The following is a 20,533-nucleotide window of genomic DNA, read 5'->3' as shown; positions in this document are numbered from 1 at the left end:
ATCTTAAATAATTACATAGCCTATCGTAGCTCTGCATGCAGTGGTCTCTGCTCTCCATGAAAAGCAGCAGTCAGCTCTGCCTGGATACAACAGTGGTCTAGGCTGCATCATGTATGTTAACACTGACATGTGTGTCACTCTTTTCCTTACTCTGGGTTCCAGGCCGCAGTGCATGCGGTGGTGTAGCCGAGCGGTCTGAGCTAAAGATACAAATAAAATAATCTAAATTGGATTTTATTTTGCAACCTAAGGAGATCAGCTGTAAGCCTCTACAGTCCTCCGCTCTACCAACTGAGCTATCGAAGGGAGCTGCTGGTGCTCAGCGGATTCAGTAACAGCTGAGTTTTCTTTAGTCCAACAACTGCTGTCCATTCCTACCACAGGGAGCCACAGGCTTTAGTGTTTTCAGTCCTAACCCCTTTATTGTTAAAAATTCATATTCCCATTTTATGCAGATTTTTCATTCACTTTGGTTCACAAAAAATTTTGTCAGGAGTAACACAATCACAATCATTTCAAAATAAAAGCAGGTTTAGGTTATTGTATTTGTGGTGGAAGCATGCTGGGCCCATAACCCAGAGGTCTACGGATCGAAACCATCTTCTGCTATTCTAACACACTGAATGTCTCATAACTTTTTCAGCAGCACTGATCTACAGGAAAACATGGAGAATGTTGTCTGTCATATCGATAATATTGATCGTTGTAACCTACAGCTGATGGAGGTGAAGGTTTCAAATCCAGTTCAGTCCAAATAGTTCCAGTTTTGTTGTTGCTTCTGTCTGCAGAACTCAAAGGTATCTGGCAGGACCACGTTTGTCTTTTGAGCTTCATTAACAGAGTGCACTCTACTGTGGAGGTCATGAGAAAAAGTGGGAGGAGTCTTTGATCTCTTTGATGTCATTTGAACCTTTGTGACATCACAGAATCAGCATCTCCTTTGATGGTTACTGATGGAACAGGAAAAGGTCAGATCCTGATATAATCTTGTGAATCCACAAGTATGCCTTTCTTTGTTTGTGTACCAACAGCCTGAGCTCTGGTTCTGACTTTGTTTTGATGAATCTCATTATTTACACACAGCACATTCAGGACATTAATGTGACAGTTTATTATATGCTAAAGAAACATTGGCAAGAGTCACAATTGTCAGCCACGTACATTGGGGGTCTTTTAAGATCCAAAATACATCCTGTATTATCAGTGTGGTGCTGTGGCTTAGTTTGTCAAAGCGCCTGTCTAGTAAACAGGAGATTCTGGGTTCAAATTCCAGCAGTGCCTCATTGATCAAGTTGTTAAGGTTGTTGAACTAAATTAACTGCATGGTTGTCATGTCTCTCTTTGGAGCATTAATCAAGTTTTGTGGAAGAGGTGAAACCAAACCAGATACTATCCAGCAAAAACAGCTGAGTAGAGTGCTGTGGATTTGAGCCGTTAACAGGTTGAATGATTTCAATGCAGATAAAGGTTGTGTATGTTGGCTCGTTAAAGCAGCCTGTGTTTAAATCCCAGCAGTTCCTTGTTGCTAAAGTCAGATGTTGTAGAAATAAACTACCTTTGGGTTTTCATCAGCTGTAGGTTACAACATGATAAGCACATGATAAGCACTTCCTGTGCAAAAGGCCACTCTTTAACTAACTTTAACTAACTAACGGTAACTTTGTTACCGTTTTGGTACCGTTCATTTGTACTCCTATGGTTTTATAGATATTACATATTTCTGGTGATGGTGTCACCCAGCCCGCCATGTTCTCTGAATGGACCTGAAGTGGTACAGTTTGTCTCTCTGCTAGATGAGTCCGAACAACAGCACTCAGCTGTGTCATATTTTAAGGCTGTGCAGATTACAGAGATTCTCCAACATGCTCTGTAGCTCCCCACCTGGGAAACTTGGTCCATGAAAGCAAACAACCGTCAGAGTCAGGCCGACCACAGAGCCTGTTCTCCTGATCAGCCTGTTCAGTCTCTGTGTGTCTCCCTTTTTGTTGCTGTCTGCTTTAGTTTAATTTATTTGCACATTAGAAGGACACTGAAAAAGACTTCATGATAAAACACTGTGCAGGGGAAGTTAGAAGTCACAAAAGGTTTATGGGAATACTAAAAGCACCAAACTTTTCATTTTCACATTATTAGACTTCTGGATCGCTGTCGCCTCCTCTTCTTTTAAAAATAAAAAGACTGCTAAAACTACCACACTATGGAGGGGATGTAGCTCAGTGGGAGAGCGCATGCTTTGCATGTATGAGGCCCTGGGTTCAATCCCCGGCATCTCCACAACTTATCTTGTTTAAAACTTAGACAATTTTTACGATGAGAGCAGAGGAGTATCTTACGAGTATCTCAACAGAGCCGGGCTTTGTTTGGGTAAGCTGGCTTGACAAAGTTAAAAGCTCCAACCAGAGATAACGAGTATCACGATAGTGGTTATCAACTTGGTTTGTCCACCCAGGCTTTCCTCAGCAGGCTCTGTGCATGTCCACATAAAAAAAGGGCTGTTTACAGGGACCTTTAGATTTTCAGTCCAACATTCTCCCAACTGAGCCGTTTCGGGTGTTACTGTTTGTTTCACAGAACGTGTCAGGAGTAACAAGTCACAGGCTCCAGTGGCGCAATCGGTTAGCGCGCGGTACTTATAAGACAGTAACCTGCGGAGTGATGCCGAGGTTGTGAGTTTGTTATCCTTCACAAAATTTTATTTGCTGGCACAGAGGCACGAATAGAAAAATGGCGAGGGGGGCTGTGACTTGGTTCCCATCATTCATATTAAAGAGCCGTTCAAGAGACTCTCTGTGATCTCTGTGAACATAAATCTTTACCTCGGTCTTCTGATCCAAAGTCAAACACCTTGTCCTTTGGGCCATGTGGGGTCTGAGTGTGTTTTAATGTCCTGTTGTCAGTTTAGTGTCTGTTCTTGTCATATTTCATTGCTTCAACATTCATCAGGATGAAGGCAGCATCAAGCAGCAGAGGTCAGTGTTGGCCATGACCTGAGATCAGATCCACCTTCTGTGGAGGAGATCTGAAAAACCTCACTGATTTCTGTAAAATGGACACAGTTTAGTCTGTTCACCTACACAAAACTACCCAACCACGAAGGGACTCAAACCCTCAGTCTTCTGATCCGAAGTCAGACGCCTTATCCATTAGGCCACGTGGTCAGAAGCAGGGGACAATCGGTTCTTATATGACAGTAACCTGCAGAGTGATGCTGAGGTTGTAAGTTCAAGCCTCACCTGGAGCAGCTGGTTGAGCTATTTGAAGAAAGGTGGTATCTTCTTACAGGATTGAACCCATGACCTTGGTGTTACCAGCACCGCACTCTCACCATTGCAGTTAGCTGTGTATGAGGCAGCTGAGCTCCAGACCATTCAGTGTGTGATTTGGCCATGCGGAATTTGTTTGGGCATGTGACAAGTTTTTCACAGATTAGAGTTTCAGTACCCAGTATGGGTATTGAATCCATGACGTGGTGTTAGAAACCACCATACGTGCCCCAGTGGCCTAATGGATAAGGCACTGGCCTCCTAAACCAGGGATTGTGGGTTCGAGTCCCATCTGGTGTGGTTTACAGCAGAGTGGCGCAGCGGAAGTGTGCTGGGCCCATAACCCAGAGGTCGATGGATCGAAACCATCCTCTGCTAACAGATTTTTAGCAACAGCTAGCTGTTCACTATCCAATGTTCGTCGTGTCCTGTAAATCACTGCTGCTTGAAAAACTCCTGACATTTTCCAGCTGAAGTCATGTCTCATAATGTAAAGGAACATTCAGTGTGTGCTCATGTTTAGCTTTCTGCGTTCTCCCCCTTGATGCGTGGGTTCAAATCTCACCTCTGACAGAAGCTGCTTTTCCTTTCACCTCTACTGCTGTAAGGTGGATTTTGGGGACAAATGTATTTTATATTTTGTGCTCTCCATGTATTGTATCCAAGAATTTTTGTGCTGTAAGAAGCGCCTAAAGCAACTAAAAGCGACTAAAGAAAGACATTTCAGGTGCATGTGATTACACTGAAATAATATAATTTGATTTATTTCATTTTATTCCATTCAGAAAGTAAACCTTCACAGTCCACATGGCTTGTTGCTCTAGGGGTATGATTCTCGCTTAGGGTGCGAGAAATCCCGGGTTCAAATCCTTGAAGAGCCCATCTGTTGCCTTTCAGTCAATAGGGATGCTAACTGTTACACTATGGAGCTGTGTGAGGTTTGCTGTCTGGTTGTTAGTTGCAGTATCTTGGCAACTGAAGCAAGAGCAATGGTAGTTTTGTGGCTCATGCTGGAGAAGGGATATCAGTGATTGACTGCTTTTCACAGGAGACAAAGTTTGGTAGGAGGGTTAGATGATGGTCAGCCGCTTACTTACACCATAGTCTCTTTGGCGGCGTGGGTTCGAATCCCACCACTGCCAGTTTGTTTCTTGTCAATGAAAACCAATCCACTAAGTGAGGCACTTTTCATCTCCCTGTGAACAAAAGTTACAGTGACAGACAATACCAACACCAGCTGGGCTGAAATGAGAAACATCACAGTCAGCCTTTTCAGACCCAGGTAGGTTTGGAGGTCTACCAGGTCCAATTCTCTCCAGATGTCCCCAAACACACGCTTCCCCTCCAGGCTTGTCATCTCCAGTATAATTCCCTCGATGGACTCTGGGAAAAAGAGTTGGAAGCTGTGCTGGGAGCTTTGCTGTGCATGGTTGTTGTGGCCGAGCGGTTAAGGTGATGGACTCGAAATCCATTGGGGTTTACCCGCGCAGTTTCAAATCCTGCCAACAACGTTTAGTTGTTTTCATGGACCAAGTTTCACATGTTCCCAAGCATATTTGAGAATCTCTGTAATCTGCACAGCCTTAAAATATGACACAGCTGAGTGCTGTTGTTCGGATCTCATCATAGCATTCGCACTGCCTTGCAGTCGTCAGGAGAGCTAACCCTTATGATATGGAGCGGTGTAAGGTTGGCTGGTTGTGTTATTTGTTGTATCTTGTAAAGTGAAGCAACAGTAACTTTGTGGCTCATGCTGTGCTGCGGAGAAGGGAAATTGGTGTTTTAACTGTCGCAGGAGCTCAGAAGCTGTCTGGTTAGCTAATGCTGCTAAAACTGCTAAAGCGAACACACCACGCAGGGGATGTAGCTCAGTGCTAAAGTGCATGCTTTGCATGTATGAGGCCCCGGGTTCAATCCCCGGCATCTCCAGCATTGATATTGAAGCACGTTGTCAGGAGGGACATGTCACAAGCTCCAGTGAAGCGGTAATTGAGGCATCAGAGTGTTGGAGAGCAGAACTCTGTATTGTGCTTCAGATACACTGTTTGTTTCTGAGCTGATTGTTAATGATCAATAATCTTCTCCGCTGTTCTGAATGGTGACAGTGAGGCAGCCTTTGTGTTTACATCTGAATCACATGTGATTTTGGAAATTCTTTGTAGCAGCTTCAAAGGAAAGGCTTTCATTCTGTGAGTACTGTGACATCATCAGGTGACATCATCAAGTGATGTATCAAAGGCAGCAGCTCTTCAGACTCACATCACAATAACTTTTTGTCTTATTTGGCTCCATTTGGTGGAAGCTGTGAATCGCAGGATTCAGGGGGAATACATCCATACATACATCTTCACTGAAATAATGACACCTGTGAGACAGCTCAAAGCTGTGTCCAAAGGTTTGGAGGAGTGAATGGCAGAAAGATGTCTTTGAAGCCATTTGGGCACACAACCAGTCAGCGTGCAGCATTCAACCTCACAATATTTCATGTGGTTGTGGTTGAAAGACGAGGCAGAATATTGGAAATGTAACTTTGGGTCTAAAAGCTTATCGCCCAACGTGGGGCTCGAACCCACGACCCTGAGATTAAGAGTCTCATGCTCTACCGACTGAGCTAGCCGGGCTGCTAGAGACACAAAACATCCTCAAAAAAAAAAAAAAAAAATCTAAAAAAATAATTTCAAAATAAAAGCCGTTGTCTACGTTGCTCATGTTCGGTCATAAATCCAGCCACATGAGTTCCCATAACCAGTTTCATTAAAAAGGACTGTGATTTTGCACCTTCACCTGCAATGGTGGTATATTGGTAAGCATAGCTGCCTTCCAAGCAGCTGACCCGGGTTCGATTCACCGCCCTTGCAGTTTAGCTTTCACCAGAGGAAGGTTAGTCTTTTCTCTACATTATTCACAGTCATGGAACTTACCTTGTCTGCATCCATCCATCTGTCTTCAACCAAAGCAACAGAGTTCCATCACTTGTGAACAAGACCTGAGATACTTGACCTCCTTGACGAGGTTGATCCTCGTCCCTGCTGCTTCACACTAAGCTGTGAACCGATCCAATGAGCGCTATAGATCTCCTACGCTACAGACCTGTAACCCGTCCTCACCACATCTGTACATCTGTTACACCCTGGAGTTGTCTCGGGGAAAGGGAAGCAACATAAAGCCAGAGTGTTCAAGCAACCACAGCCAATACAAAAACCAAGACAGAGCGAGACAGATCAAAGGCATTTCCTGTCTTTCATTGATCTCCCACGCGACACAGATACATACGTCACACTATCTCACGTTCACTTCAAATGGATGAGCGCATGCGCACAAAGACGCACAGAAATGTCCCTGGACTGATCATTGTAACTTTGTGTTATTGTTGTATCTGATAAGTTTAGGACCATAAACTTTCTATAAAAGTGGATGTGCTGGTTTAAAGAACTGAGACTTCCACCTGCAGTCTATCTAATGACCACCAGGGGGCTTCACTGGTTGGAAAATGAAGTCAGAGTGTATTGAAGTCTGTGGGGTTTCATCACAAAAGCAAAAGCAGTGAAAGCTCCTTGATGGTCACATATGTCTCAGGGGACATGTGGGATCCTCGTTAGTATAGTGGACAGTATCTCCGCCTGTCACGCGGAAGACCGGGGTTCGATTCCCTGATGGGGAGAGCACGTGAACTTTTCTATAATACATAAATATAAAACTCCTGACATCTTCCAGCTAAATGATGAGACATTCAGTGTGTATAAAGAGGATGGTTTCGATCCATCAACCTCTGGGTTATGGGCCCAGCACGCTTCCGCTGCGCCACTCTGCTTTTGTTCTCAGGGAGACAAAAAATGCCCGAATTAGCTGATTAGTTTTCATTGACTGGAGCCTTAATCCAGCGCCATGGACCGCTCGGCCACACTACCACTGGATAGGTGTCTAAATTTATGCTGTATGTTCACCACCGACCGTGAAGGTTTCAAATCCAGTTCAGTCCATATCGTTCCAGTTTTGTTGTTGCTTCTGTCGGCCAAAATCAAAGGTAATCTGGCAGGACCATGATTGTCATTAACAGAGTGCACTCTACTGTGGAGGTCATGACAAAAAAGTGGGAGGAGTCTTTGATCTCTGTGATGTCATTAGAACTTTTGTGACATCACAGAATCAGCATCTCCTTTGATGGTTACTGATGGAACGTTTGTTGTGTGTTTTTTTTTTTATTAACCTCATTATTTACACACAGCACATTCAGGACATTAATGTGACAGTTTATTTTAAGCTAAAGAAACTTTGGTAAGAGTCATGATGGTCAGCCACGTACATTGGGGGTATTTTAAGATCCAAAATATATCCTTGTACATCAGAGTACAGGGATGAATAGAATAGGCCGTGACAAACAGGAGGAAATGCTCCTTTTCATTCATCCTTTCTTTATGGACTACAAAGATCTGACATTCAAAAACACCCACACAACACCCTGAGACATCATGAGCAAACACCAGCTGCTGTTTTTACCCAGGTGGCTGCTACATGCAGTGAAGCAGTGCTTCACTCTCAGTGGAGTTCCTGCTCATCACTTCCTGTATTACAGCTTTTGCTTGCAGTTTCTGGACAAGACAAAGTGGTTGTTGCTGTGTTGAGCAGATGGAAATGTGGTGATTGACAGCTTCTCACAGGAGACAAACTTTGGGAAGATATTGGCGACATAACACTAGAACTTTCAGAAAGAGGCATGCTCATGGTAGGTACATTGAGAGGACATCCCCAAGTTACCAGATAATTTGAACCTGACGTGCACAGCCTTCTCATCTGGAGTGAGACACGCTACCATTGCACCACAGAGTCTTCTTCTAACACAGTTCATTAAGTTCATTAACAAAATTAAACTGTCACCATAAGGCCTTGTAGACCTACAAACTTGGAGAGCACCAGCACTGATCCCAACAGAATTTTAACACAGAGCCTTCAGATGTGCAGTCAGCCTTACTGGAATTCAGATATATTTTTTACCTGTTGACTTTATCATATCATCATTATCATTTGACGTTATGAACCCCAGACTCTTCAACTTAATGTATTGTATATCCCCTCCTCCTGCTCTCAAAATAGTAGTCAAAATAATTTCATAAAGAGTTTGGTCTAGACCTTCTGTATTTGATCAGGGCTTTGCTGTAACTTCATTATGATGTTTTGAAGTGTGGTTTAAAAAATGGGGGTGGGGGCAAAACACTAGGAGATTTTTGGTTTTAAGTAGCATTCAATGGCTGTTGTTTTGTCATCACATATATGTTTGTGTTCAGTTAGTAATTTGGTAGGATGACTACGCTGAGGGGATACTTGAGAGATCAGAGTGTTATCTTGTCTAACACTCTTTTGAGTGAGGGAGGGAGAGAGGAAACACAGGAAGCACTTCCTGTGCTTCATTATCGACGTTGGAGATGCCAGAGACTGAACGAGGGGGTCAGTCCAAACACACCTGGGCAGTTTCAGCCAGTTTCCTCATCAGAGAGTGCCAGCTAGGTCCGTATGTCAGGATGGCCGAGTGGTCTAAGGCGCCAGACTCAAGGTTAGCTCCTTCCTGCACTAAAGGGCATTCTGGTCTCTGAATGGAGACGTGGGTTCAAATCCCACTCCTGACAAAGTCTTTTGTAAAATACGTGAACCAAACTCTTCCAAAGATGATGGTGCAAAATCATCTCTAGTGCGAATACGGTGGAAGACTGAAGATCTTCCCTCTTCAGCTAGTGCAGCTTCAGTATGGCATTGTTACTATTGTAATGATGTCATCTTCAAATACTACAGACTTTGGATAGTGAACCTCCTACCTGGTACACCCCGCAGGTGCATGATAACTTATTTATGTCACGGGGTCAATCACCATCGTCCTGAATGTGCTGTGTGTAAATAATGAGGTTCATCAAAACAAAGTCAGAACCAGAGCTCAGGCTGTTGGTACACAAACAAAGAAAGGCATACTGCTGCTGAAAATCTCATGTAGTGTGTATAAATAGCAGAGGATGGTTTCGATCCATCGACCTCTGGGTTAGTGTTACGTTGCCAATATCAGTTCCTGACCATCATGACTCTTCCCAAAGTTTGTCTCCTATGAAAAGCGGTCAATCACCAAATTTCCATCTGCGCAACACAGCAGCAACCACTTTGTTTTGTCCAGAAACTGCAAGCAAAAGCTGTAATACAGGAAGTGATGAGCAGGAACTCCACTGAGAGTGAAGCACATCTGGGGTTTGAATGCAGGATGTCCTGTTTATAAGACAGACACTTTAAGCAGCTCAGCATCAGTACTGCAAGTTTCTCTGCAGTTTCATCTGGAGAGTTGGACCTGGTAGACCTCCAAGCCTATCTGGGTCTGAAAAGAGACAACAAAACAAGCCTGAGATGCTGCAAATGTGATGCCTATGTTTGTACAGCCCACTCTGACGTGAGTGTCAAATGCCACTCCTGTGCATGAATTCACATACACACAAACACACACACACACCAGCGCCACCCGACAGCACAGTGTTTCCAGCATTTTGATGTTGGTTCATGAAGTACTTCGAGGATATTTCACTTCTAAATCCCTTCTCATAGCCAACAGGAGCTTCACGTGGACTTTGCTCACACTTCTTTTTTAACAATACTTAACATTAACGATGGGGCATTGCTGGGATTTGAACCCAGGATCTCCTGTTTACAAGACAGGCGCTTTGACCAGCTAAGCCACAGCACCGCTCTCTTAGCTGTAGGATGTGATGATGGAATTGTAATGTGCATGCTACAGTTGGGTTGGATGATAAAGGGGTGGAGTTTCTTTTTGTATTGTTTTAAAGTCAGCTCTGCCTGGATACAACAGTGGTCAGGGCTGTATGATGTATGTTTATACTGAAACACTGACAGCTCTCCTCCATCTCCCTCTTTTACTTACTCTGGGTTCCAGCCCTCGTTGGTGCAGCAGGCAGCACGTCACTCTCATAATCTGAAGGGTTACCGCCAGTAAAGGGACTAATGTTCATTGTATGCTGAAGATACCTCATCCTAAGTATCCCACAAAGTCATGACTCCTGCCAAATCATGAAATTTTCTTCCTCCAAACATAGTACAAACTTTACAAATGTTGTCACTCCTCTTTCTCTTGTCAGCATTAATTTAGCCATCCACCCAGTGGTAGTGTGGCCGAGCGGTCCAAGGCGCTGGATTAAGGCTCCAGTCTCTTCGGAGGCGCCCCTTAGCAGAGGATGGTTTCCATCATCCACCCCACGTTCTGACTTGTGTGGCGTTTTGTTTTGATGAACCTCATTATTTACACACAGCACATTCAGGACATTAATGTGACAGTTTATTTTATGCTAAGGAAAATCCTTTGTTATTTGTCACAGTGGACTTGGCTCGTCATATTTTTCTGACTAACTGGTATTGGAGTTGTAAGCTCCTTATTTTGGCCTTCTCTTGTTGCCGTATCTCCAAAGAGTCTTGTGTAGAAAAAACTGAAAGATCTGACAATGTTTTTGAAAGCAGATGCAGTACATCCAGATAACCTTTGAATTAACCTTCAACAGGTTTCAAACACATTTAGAGATCATTCACGATGGACCTAAAGTCAGACATTTTGGATAATTTTGCCAACAGACTAAAGTGACACCGACGAGGATGGGATTCAAACCCATGCAGCACCTTGGACCGCTTGGCCAAACTACCACCTCCACAGCAGTAATGACACCCATGTCACATTATGAGAAACCTGGATGCTGTGTCCAAAGGTTTGGAGGAGAGAATGGCAGAAAGATGTCTTTGAAGCCTTTTGGACACACAACCAGTCAGCGTGAAATATCAGCATGTTAGACAAGACTGAGTGACGAGTGACTAAGCAGGATAATGTGGAGCGGTAATTGAGGGATCAGAGTGTTGGAGAGCAGAACTCTTTCACTGTTTGGTTCTGAGCTGATCATTAATAATCAATGAATGATCAATAATCTTCTCAGCTGTTCTGAATGGTGACAGTGGGGCAGCCTTTGTGTTTACATCTGAATCACATGTGATTTTGGAAATTCTTCGAAGCAGCTTCAAAGGAAAGACTTTCATTCTGTGAGTACTGTGACATCATCAGATGACATCATCAGGTGACGTATCAAAGGCAGCAGCTCTTCAGACTCACATCACAATAAGTTTTGTGTCTTATTTGGCTCCATTTGGTGGAAGCTGTGAATCGCAGGATTCAGGGGGAAGTGATCTCACAGTAAACATTGGAACTAAACACAGGAAGTAAGCTACAGGAAAGTAGATTCCTCGAGCTGGTTCAAACCTGAACCTTCAACTGCTGGATGTGCTGCTGTGATGTGTGTTAGCAGAAACACATCACAGGCTTCAGCGGCACAATCGGCCAGCGCGCGGTTCTTATATGACAGTAACCTGCAGAGTGATTCTTTCTTTCTTTCTCATGGACATGAACATTCTTTCCTTTTATATATAAGAACATTATTTTTTATTAATGCGAACATTCTTTCTTTTTTATGGACATCAACATTCTTTCCTTTTTATGTACCTGAACATTCTTTCTTTTTTTATGGACATGAACATTCTTTCCTTTTTATGTACGTGAACATTCTTTCTTTTTTATGGACATGAACATTCTTTCCTTTTTATGTACGCGAACATTCTTTCTTTTTTTTTATTGACATGAACATTCTTGTTTTACATACATGAACATTCTTTCCTTTTTATGTACGTGAACATTCTTTCCTTTTTATGTATGTGAACATTCTTTCTTTTTTATGGACATCAACATTCTTTCCTTTTTATGTACGCGAACATTCTTTCTTTTTTTTTATTGACATGAACATTCTTGTTTTACATACATGAACATTCTTTCCTTTTTATGTACGTGAACATTCTTTCTTTTTTATGGACATGAACATTCTTTCCTTTTTATGTATGTGAACATTCTTTCTTTTTTATGGACATGAACATTCTTTCCTTTTTATGTACGTGAACATTCTTTCTTTTTTATGGACATGAACATTCTTTCCTTTTTATGTATGTGAACATTCTTTCTTTTTTATGGACATGAACATTCTTTCCTTTTTATGTACCCGAACATTCTTTCTTTTTATATACAAGAACATTCTTTTTTATGTACGTGAACATTCTTAGTTCCACTATAAAAGGCATTCATGAGGGAGACCTAGAATCCATGATGTGTTACACTAAGAGCTCAGTCATCATCAGCCATCACATTCACCTGATTTTGTACACAGGCTGGATCCAGAGCAGAGCTGGGCATTATACATCGCGCACGATTGATCAGCCCATGACCCAAGTTGTGCATATTCTATTACAGGAAATGTTGTACATTACAGTGTGCCATTTATGAGTCAGTATGTTCTGTTCATTAATGTTTAAGCTTCAGTCTCCTTATGCTTAGTTAACATTTCTTAAACAGGGACTGTATTTGTCCATTTTTTGGAGTTATATTTCAGAATGATGTAAATCGTTCTTTGTTGTGACATTTTTTCTGTTAATTAAAAGAAAAGAAAAATCTTGTTTCACACCTCTGTCCTTTTCTGTTTGATCCCCAACAGTGCTCATGAGTTTAATATATAGAAAACCTAAAGTAGGATTTGATTCCATAACAGCAGGACAAAGTGTGTCATTAATCTTCTGGATTCTACAGACTGAGTTCATGTTCTGATAGATTTATTTTACAGCTGTAGTAACAATAAATCTCCAGCAGGTGGAAGTATTGCTGCTCAGATGTCATGTACACTGTGGGACACACAATACTCACAGAGGACTTTATTGTGCTGCAGTGAGATGTATAAAAAGCTCCAGTTCTACAGTCAGAAGATGTCCAGTCTGAAGGTGGATGAGTTCTGACTGCAGAAGAAAGTTTCAGAGCGTCTTCCAATGGCTGATTATTGATCTGCGATCAGGTTATGAGCTATAAACACTGATCATCTTCATTACAAACCAATTCCAAACAATATGTAAACTCCATGTCTGAATGGAGGTGGATGTGTGAACGTGTGTTAAAATCAGGGAGAATTTACACTCATTCAACTCAAATCCAGGAACATCCCAAACATGACTATTAGTCCTGTCTGAGAGTTTCCTCCACTGACAGCAAACATACTGTATATCCATACTGATCACTGTGATCAGGTTTGAATCATCTCTGTGAGAATCCCACATGAAGCTGTCAGTCCTGCTGGATATACACACATCCCACTGAACACATTTTACCTCACTATCATATGAAGAAATATCACAAACCAGATGAACTTCTCAATGTGATGATCAGAGAGCCTTTAGATTTCATCATCATATGATAGACACATCCAAACAGCTCCATCTGCTGGTTCTGCCCTGTTTTATGAATGTGTCCCAAACTGCACACACACTGAATTACACAATAAAGCTCTAACGGAGATGATCAGAATTAGAAACACTTTATTCAAAATTCTGCTGTTTGGTGTCTTCTCTTCTAACAGTTCAGGAGTTGTCAATTTCCCTGACGGAGACCTCCCAAGGGATTAATAAAGTCTATCTTGTAAAGTGGGAATGAATGATTTTCTGGATCTTTCCGTCCTACATGGTAAATAGATGAACAGTCCACCGCTGTGGTTTCTCTGATCCACTAGGATGGTATGAAGTGGACAGTCCGAGTATTTTTGGATGCTCTCTGCCTTCCTCTGTGTGGATCACTACGCAAAACATTTACTATTTAAAATCGCTGTTTTGTCAAGTTTCAGTCCAAAAGTAGAGAACAGGACGTAGACTTGCTGTAAAATGTCTCCTGTTGATTCACGGTCACACAGCTGATCAGCTGACCGAGCTGACTTCCGGTCCTCTGAGGTGGAGAGAAATGAACAAATCTGTAGATACTGAGGAGACAGAACTTCACACCTCTGACAGAGAAGCTGGATGCTGCTGTTGTGCCTTTAAACTGGAAAAGTGAGATAACACCTGTTATGTGATTCTTTATACTTGTCTATGTCATAGAAGTCATGTAAAGGAACTGAGTTTCTACTAACTCCTCATTATTAACTAAAGCTGTGCCCCGTGTGAGGCTCTAACTCACGACCTTCAGATTATGAGACTGACGCACTGCCTACTGCGCCAACGAGGCCTGAATGCCTGAGAGACCTCAGACCTGTCAGGAGCACCCCGCACAACACGGGCTGAACCAGCCACACACCGGGCAGGCCGGTATGATGCACAGCACAGAAGTGCAAAGCTCTGGAATAAATCCTATTTTAGCCACTCTCCCTTTTTTCAGAGGCTGTTTGAATCAACACATGATGATTAACACACATCCACGTTAAAAATGACAATATTTTCTCTTTTTGATTCCCCATTCTTCACTGACATCTCTCTGCACAGCTACAATTACAGTTTAAATCAGACTGTATTAGCTGTTTATTGATTTGCTGGCTGTTTGCTGCACTGTTAAAAAGGAGGCTTGACAATTCTTTTACAAAGTGAAAACAGAAACCACCCAAAAACATTTGTATTTTGAAGCGTTCCTTTCTAGAAGGGTGACCTGACTTTGAGATTAATGCTTTAAAATGCAGGCACTGGATGTTTAAAAGGAAACTTTTTTACAAATGAACAGCGAGCTTGTACTCGGGTAATTTTTGTTTGATAGATCAGCACCTGACTGGATCCTCATCTAACTTAAGCAATGCAAAAAAAGGTCTGCAAATGCAAATCTCACACAGAGCAATGTAGAACACTGTTTGTGATCTGCATCTTTGCTTTCTTCTGTTCACACAGTACCTTGGAATATGAAAGACCATATTTTATATATTCATATATATATATTATATATTAATGTTTAACATTCGTTTTTACTTTGTGCGGCAAAAGTGTACCAAATAATGGAAAAATAAAAAACTATTATCACTATAATTATCCTTAATAAGCAAGTGGACGGTTCAGAATCATTATGATACAGTCTGACTGATAAAGCTCAATTAACATCAAAATGTTCATTTCACCGTTTTATAAATTTTAATTTTTTTTTACAAAGTGAAAACAAACAAAAAAAAAACCCAAAACATTTGTATTTTGAATTATTCCTTTCTTCATTTCTTTATCAAGAATGATCTGACTTTGAGTTTAATGCTTTAAAATGGAGGCACTGAATGTTTAAAAGGCAATTTTTTTTACAAATGAGCTACGAGCTTGTAGTCGGGTGATTTGTGTTTGATAAATTTGCGTCTGACTGGATCCTCATCTAACTTCCTCTACTGAAGTCCCATTAAAAGGACACAGCAGTCTCTCTGCACAGTCTTCATGTCTCCCTTTGGAGCAGCCTGAAGTTTTGTGGAAGAGGTAAACCAACAAAAACAGCAGAGTACAGCTGTGGACTGAAACAGGCTGAATGATAAAGGTTGTGTATGTCAGCTGCTTCCTTGTTGCTAAGGTCACGTGTCCCCCGGCCCCTCCCCCCTGTGTTCTGTCCCAGTGGGCGTGTCCTCTCTCCTAATGAGGCACACCTGTCCTGCATTTCCCGCCAATCAGCCCACATAGATTCCCTCCTCGGACTTCTCTTCAGTGCCGGAGAATCCTACCTCTTCTTCTTGTTCCAGCTGCTCTCGTTCACTGTTTTTATTTGTGTTTTTTTGTTATTATTATTATTATTATTATCGTGTCTTTTCTCTGTTTCCTTCATGTTCTCCGGTGTCTCTCAGTCAGCCTCTCTTGGTTCCCTGTTTGTTCAGTCTCGCCTTTTGTTCTCTCTCTCTGTTGTTACTTTGTTAGTTTTTCAGAAAGTCGAGCTCAGTCTGTGTTTCCTCTTTTTGTTGGACTTTTGTATCCCTACCGGACTATTTCTGTTGGACTCGGTTTTACCGGATCTGTTTCTCCATCGGGGTCCTATTTTAGTGACCCGTAACACCTCGCTGACAAACAGCAGCAGTACAACAACAAACCAAAAACAGGTTGGAGCGGTTTTAATGTTTCATACTTTGGACTCTGAAGTTATGAGGATGTAACTTTTCCTCAGCTCAAACAGACACCAGGACTGATGAGGGAGAACAAGCAGCTTCTTCTCTTCACATGAAGCTGGAAAGTGTCAGAAAGTCTCCCTGAAGTGAGTTCAGCAGGTGAGAATCTGTAAATGTGTGAACAGGATCACTGTGATCACATTGTGTTGTTTCACTGTTTGACTGGACAGGAGAACTTTTCTGGATGCTGATTGGCTGCTTTCAGATGTGTACAAATATTATTAGTTTCTCTTGGAGTTAAAGGACAATGATTTGAGGATCAGTTCTATTTATGCCCATAAATAGCATCAACGGAGCACTGATCTTGTGAATTGACTTTCTTTTGTCCTCGTTTTTTCCTCATACATTAACACCACAGGGTGTGCCAACTTTTGACATTTTAATGACAGAACTGGTCTGACAGCTCACATATGTTGTCTTTGTTCTTTAAATAATCAACATCATAAATTATCTCTGACAATAACAAAGACTTGTCTTCCCAGAAACCGTGTGTGATTTCTCAGAAACACAGTATCAGGGTTTGGATAGTAAAACAAATTTATTATTTAATCTCACCAAGATAATACATTTCCTATCAATACAGATTTGAAAACAAATGCAACTTTTATGTGATAAATGCAGCATTTGGGGTTACAAATCAATAAATACCAAATGGTAGAGCAGCTGAAAGACATGATCGTTTGCTTTGGTAATTGTTTCTTCCATGTTCATGACACATGAGAGAACTGTGTCCTGTAATGATGGAGAGAATCTGATCAAATCTGTAAATATCTAATGACCGTCATTACTGATCAGACTGTACTAAGTATGAAAAGTTAAACCAATGTCAAACGGACTCCACTGGTTGTAAAATAAATTAGATTGTATTGAAGTGTATGGGGGAAAATAAGTGTACATGTTATTAGCAACACCTGCTGAAAGTTCACTGAGGAAGTTGCTGTAAATTTTTAAGGCATAATTGAAATTTCCCAACATCACCGTTTTAGTTTCGAAAGTATTAAACAATACTAGTCTGCTGGTTGCACTCATGGTGTTGATGTGTAATTTAATTTTAGGAACAAACGGTTTTTATCTCTGCCAGAGAGTCCTCAGCCTTATTTTGAAACCTGTCTTACCTTAAGAGACAGTTAACGTGTTGGACAGACCTCCAGTTACCCTTTTGTATTATTTTAACTCATGAGTCTCATATCCATTATATTTTACCCATTTTAAATGTCTGACAAAGCTGAAATTTAGCCCATAATTTGTATGAGCTGGGGAACGAATAGTCAAACTATATCATATGATCTCATGTTCCTCTGGCCCTGACTACGTTTCCTCTACAGGTTAGAATTGTTTTGATGTCACACAGATATTTTTGTTTATCCTTTGATTCTGAATTTCTGAGAATGTGACTTGTCCTTTTGCCATTTAATGGCTGAGCAAATTGACCGTTCACAGTGCAGAACATAATTACTCTGAGACAACTGGGAAATAATCCAGTTAACCCAGCAGGCTGTCCAAGATTGGACATCATTGGACCTCAGTCTGTACACTGGTTTAGCTACACTCCAGTCCTTTTAAAGAGGACATTAGGTGTGTTGGTGCAGCAGTACAACAACAAACCGAGGATTCCTCTGGCACAGACTGCTTCTAAAACAGGTTGGAGCAGCTTTAACGTATGATTAGATATGTAAAAATAATAGTTTCTTTTGCAGTTAAAGGACAATTTAAGGATCAGTTGTATTAATGGAATCAACAAAGCACTGATCTTCAGTATGAGGTGACAGAACTGGTCTGACAGCTCAGATAATGACTGAGGCGTCTTTGTCTTTAAAAGATCAACATCAATAATTATCGCTGACAATAACAGACTAATCTTCACCAATATGTCTGATTTCTCAGACATGCAGTATCAGGGTTTGTATTATAAACTAAATAATTTATTTATTTTCTATTTTTCACCAAGATAATCAACTTTCTATCAGTACAGTTGCACTGGATTTGAAAACAAATACAGCTTTTGTGATTAAATGTAACACATTTGGGATTACAAATCAAATACCAAATGTAGAGCTGCTGTCAAACATAAAGGTGGCTTACTTTGGTAATTATTCCATGTTAATGAGATGTGAGAGAGCTAATGTGCCGGTGATGATGAAGAGAATCAGATCAGACTACTAAGAGTGAAAAGTTAAGCCAATGTCAAACTGACTCCACTGGTTGTAAAATAAGTCTGATTGTATTGAAGCCAATGGGAAAATAACTACATCTAATTAGCAGCAGCTACCTATCAGTCTTATTTGCTATATTACTTCCAGGTTTGATGTTTCTGCCGTGTCAACAATAGTGAACATTAATCTGAGTAATTCACACTGAAGCTAAATACGTGCTAGGAAACTGTTACCTAACTGACAGCGCTCCTTATGTTCAGTGTTGGCTTGGTATTTCATCTCCAGCATATTTCATACTGAGAAAACACTGGTGCTCAGTCATTCGACAATGCAGGGTCAGTTTATTTTGAGATGTTATATTGTATCAGAATATAAAGTATACTTTAATATTTAAGGTCTACTGTGGAGACAAAAGTTTACTTTTGATTATGAAACAAATTTTTCTTTGTAGAATATATATGTTTTACCTGGTTGTGGAACTGAGCAAAAATAATGAGTGTGCTTTAGTAATTGTAGGAACAGTGATGTAAAGTAAATCATATACTTAGTTTTAATAGTGTGCTTAAATACAATTTAAAATGCTTGTTATATTTGAGTGTTTCTAATGATTGTGACTCTTCTCTTCAACACCACTAGATTTCAGAAGGAAATTTTCCTCTTCTATTACACTATATTTAGATGAAAACTTAATGAAAAAGACAAATAAGTTAATTTAAACACTTCGGCTAAGTGTCAAACAATTAGACCGGTAACCACAATGACTTTATCAGTGAAACACAAGTTAAGAAAATTCCTTTTTGTATGTCTTCAGTGACAGACAATAATCTAAAGATGTGCTGTGATGTAAATCCTGTTGCAATGAAGCTTTTTGTTGTGTTTGTGTGAAGGTGGAGGCTCAGCTATGAATCAGTGTGAGGACAGAGAGGAGGGAACCCCTCCCTCTAAAACCACTCTGTGTGGGGAACATGAGAGTCAGACCAAAGCTCAGAGGTGAGATGAGGATCTCTAACTGTCCATCTGTCAGAGCTCAGCGCTCAGATCACTGTGCCATCATTATCTGTGTTTTGTTGATCTGTTGGGTCTCTTTAAATAATTTCATAAAGAGTTTGATCGAGACCTGCTCTAAGTAAAGTGCCTTGATGTGACTTTGCTATGATTTGGTATGGTATAAATAAATCGATTTCATTATTCACTGTCACTTCGTTTTTTTTTTTTTTTTTTTTTTTATTCTGAACTTTTTCTGCCGTTGTAAGTTATCATAGGGAGCTCAACCTGTATGGAGAAATACTGTCATGAATAATAATGATCATATCAATATCTTTAATTGTGTTGCACTTTTCAATTCAAGCCTGAAAATTTGTAGTGAGTCAAATAAAGACATCCAAGTCAAAGTGAAATGAATGAAGAAAACTCAAAATAAAATATTTTGGGTGATTTGTTGCAATCCAAATGAAATGGCTTGACTTTCTTTTTTCATTATCTTGGTTTTTCATGACTTTAATATCAACTCTGTTTCTACTAGCAACCAGAAGTCAAGACCAGATTCTCCTGAAGTGAGCTGTGTGTCCATGAAGAGTGATTGGTCTATGGGTCATCCTCTTGACTTTAAGGCGGGACAACAGTCTGCTGGATCCAGCTGTGTCTCCATGAAGCGTAATCGGTCTATGGATGATTTTATCAAAGAAAAAAGGTAAAAGCTGATCATTTGTTGTTGTTTGACTCATTAAAGGTATCAAAGTTTGTCTATCAGTTTCTCTGCTGTTCATAGAAAACTCCTGGAACAAACTGTGTGTTTGTGTCTTTTCTCCTCAGAGTTCAGTCTGACAAACATCATCACACAGACCTGGACTCCATATTTATGGTGTGTAAATGTTCATCCAGTGACTACAACAGACACCAACAAAGACTTGAGTTTGAAGCTGCACTCTTTAGACCAGTAGAGCTTTACTCTGTGACAGACAGGAGTTGAATTGGGATTGAACAGGTTTGGGGTGGGAGAGAGTGGGAGAGGACTGGGAGTTGTAGTTCACCACAGAGCAATAATCCATCAGCCTCAAGGGTTAGGGTTTTCTGTATGAATATGGTCTGTTGGAGACTTTTACAAAACATTTCTGCTCCTTTTTGTTTAACT

At 40.9% G+C, this 20,533-nt stretch overlaps 1 long non-coding RNA gene and 9 other non-coding genes across 10 annotated transcripts; 7 read left to right on the top strand and 3 right to left on the bottom strand.

Moving 5' to 3' along the window:
- Positions 1-2,202: 2,202 nt before the first annotated feature.
- Positions 2,203-2,274, top strand: trnaa-ugc (transfer RNA alanine (anticodon UGC)). The gene has a single exon. It is a non-coding gene; the product is annotated as a tRNA-Ala (tRNA).
- An 811-nt stretch (positions 2,275-3,085) lies between these two features.
- trnar-ucg (transfer RNA arginine (anticodon UCG)) lies at positions 3,086-3,158 on the bottom strand. The gene has a single exon. It is a non-coding gene; the product is annotated as a tRNA-Arg (tRNA).
- A 332-nt stretch (positions 3,159-3,490) lies between these two features.
- On the top strand, positions 3,491-3,563 carry trnar-ccu (transfer RNA arginine (anticodon CCU)). The gene has a single exon. It is a non-coding gene; the product is annotated as a tRNA-Arg (tRNA).
- Positions 3,564-4,692: 1,129 nt separating this feature from the next.
- trnas-cga (transfer RNA serine (anticodon CGA)) lies at positions 4,693-4,774 on the top strand. Its single transcript has one exon. It is a non-coding gene; the product is annotated as a tRNA-Ser (tRNA).
- A 346-nt stretch (positions 4,775-5,120) lies between these two features.
- trnaa-ugc (transfer RNA alanine (anticodon UGC)) lies at positions 5,121-5,192 on the top strand. Its single transcript has one exon. It is a non-coding gene; the product is annotated as a tRNA-Ala (tRNA).
- A 619-nt stretch (positions 5,193-5,811) lies between these two features.
- Positions 5,812-5,884, bottom strand: trnak-cuu (transfer RNA lysine (anticodon CUU)). Its single transcript has one exon. It is a non-coding gene; the product is annotated as a tRNA-Lys (tRNA).
- Positions 5,885-6,852: 968 nt separating this feature from the next.
- Positions 6,853-6,924, top strand: trnad-guc (transfer RNA aspartic acid (anticodon GUC)). The gene has a single exon. It is a non-coding gene; the product is annotated as a tRNA-Asp (tRNA).
- A 1,849-nt stretch (positions 6,925-8,773) lies between these two features.
- trnal-caa (transfer RNA leucine (anticodon CAA)) lies at positions 8,774-8,884 on the top strand. The gene is made up of 2 exons: positions 8,774-8,811; positions 8,839-8,884. It is a non-coding gene; the product is annotated as a tRNA-Leu (tRNA).
- A 1,017-nt stretch (positions 8,885-9,901) lies between these two features.
- On the bottom strand, positions 9,902-9,975 carry trnat-ugu (transfer RNA threonine (anticodon UGU)). Its single transcript has one exon. It is a non-coding gene; the product is annotated as a tRNA-Thr (tRNA).
- A 9,355-nt stretch (positions 9,976-19,330) lies between these two features.
- LOC115052605 (uncharacterized) lies at positions 19,331-20,266 on the top strand. The gene is made up of 3 exons (XR_003841375.1): positions 19,331-19,392; positions 19,925-20,092; positions 20,215-20,266. It is a non-coding gene; the product is annotated as an uncharacterized LOC115052605 (long non-coding RNA).
- The last annotated feature ends 267 nt before the right edge of the window (positions 20,267-20,533 follow it).

The sequence above is a fragment of the Echeneis naucrates genome, chromosome 2 (genome assembly GCF_900963305.1).
Source record: "Echeneis naucrates chromosome 2, fEcheNa1.1, whole genome shotgun sequence".
Taxonomy (NCBI): domain Eukaryota; kingdom Metazoa; phylum Chordata; class Actinopteri; order Carangiformes; family Echeneidae; genus Echeneis; species Echeneis naucrates.
The sequence above is the reverse complement of the archived record's forward strand: the minus strand, read 5'-3'. Positions and strand labels throughout refer to the sequence as shown.